General features: G+C 42.1%; 1 protein-coding gene across 4 annotated transcripts in view; it reads left to right on the top strand.

The window, feature by feature from the left end:
* Window positions 1–1377, top strand: part of NEO1 (neogenin 1) — a 384856-nt gene that overhangs the window by 338391 nt on the left and 45088 nt on the right. The window lies entirely within an intron of this gene.

The following is a 1377-nucleotide window of genomic DNA, read 5'->3' as shown; positions in this document are numbered from 1 at the left end:
GGAATCTAAATTAATGGAGTGAGTCATGCACACAGTTTTACCTGGAAGATATTTACCCTGTCTACTCCATGTAAAAGAAAAGAGACAAGCCTTTCTAGCCATACATGGTTGATGGGCAAACATTTTTATGGAGGTTACTGGATGCAAAATATATGGTATTTCTTGCCTTTATGATATTTCTTGCTTCCCAGATTTTTCTGCTTATACTATACCAAAGGTAATTGATTTCAAGGTTTTGTGGGGTTTTTTGGTACTAACAATTACCTGGAGGCCTGGAAAATGCTGACTGTAAATTTCACATTAGAAATGAGACTCAGAGGAAATGGTTGTTACATTTTCCAGTTAATGGAGCTCCCTTTATGTTCCTTTATGGGGCAAACTCGTTACAAACCAGAAATTTATACTGGTATGAAAAGATGTATGTTTTGTGTGTTCCTTCTGTAATGTTAAGTATTATTTATGTATGAACCCAAATTCCTGAATCACATGCACAGGGTGCCTCGGGAGCTACTTATGTAGTGCTGTAGCTTCATTAGTTAAGACCTTCACATAAAGAAAAAATACTGTGCTATGAATTTCTCCCATGATGCTCTATGTTGATTTGGAGGGGGGGAGTTCCATAAATAGTGGCCCAAAAATAATATTAAATAATGAAATAAAATGGCCCAAAATAATTCAGTACAAAAAGCATTTCCCTTAAAGGGTATCTGCTTTAGACCCATTCTCGTACCATCGTTATCTGGTATTCCACAGCATCTGTCTAACCGATAAGTTGGGGTTTCTTTCCTGTCTCAGCCATTTATTGTGTTACTTGGCAGTGGCAACTGCTGCTGTTCTGCACATTGAAATGCAGGTATTTCCTCAGCAGTCCATCCATTATGTTGATGTATCTCAGCCAAGTCCCTTGGTAACCTTAACTAGTATATTTTGGTGAAGGTGTTTTGGTGGCAAGCCCATGTGCCTTGCTGTTTAGGTGCTGTCAATCCTAGGAGCATCACTTAGAGAATTTTTATTAAACTAATTACCACTGGGCAACCAAGGTACCATATTTATTTGATTCCAGGAAGAGGTGTTTTTCCCCATTTAACATGGGGGGAAAAGCTCCTCATCTTGGAATAGGGTACAAGGCAGTAAGCGGGGCAACCTGGAGTGAGGGTGAAACCTGCTGGCACTGTAGCAAAGGTAAGGTGATAAGGGGGGAAGAGGCAAGGTGGAGCAAGCAGAGACTGTGAGCGGGGGAAACGGAGGGGGAAAGGTAAACGGGAGCCCAAAGCTGTAGCGGGGCAGAAGTGGTACAAGGAAGATGTGGGGGAGGAAAGAGACAGAGAAGTGGGGGCAGCCCAAGGCTGCAGGGAGGCAGGCACAAGGTGAGCTAAG

Source organism: Alligator sinensis, unplaced genomic scaffold (assembly GCF_000455745.1).
Source record: "Alligator sinensis unplaced genomic scaffold, ASM45574v1 scaffold492_1, whole genome shotgun sequence".
Lineage (NCBI taxonomy): Eukaryota > Metazoa > Chordata > Crocodylia > Alligatoridae > Alligator > Alligator sinensis.
The sequence above is the reverse complement of the archived record's forward strand: the minus strand, read 5'-3'. Positions and strand labels throughout refer to the sequence as shown.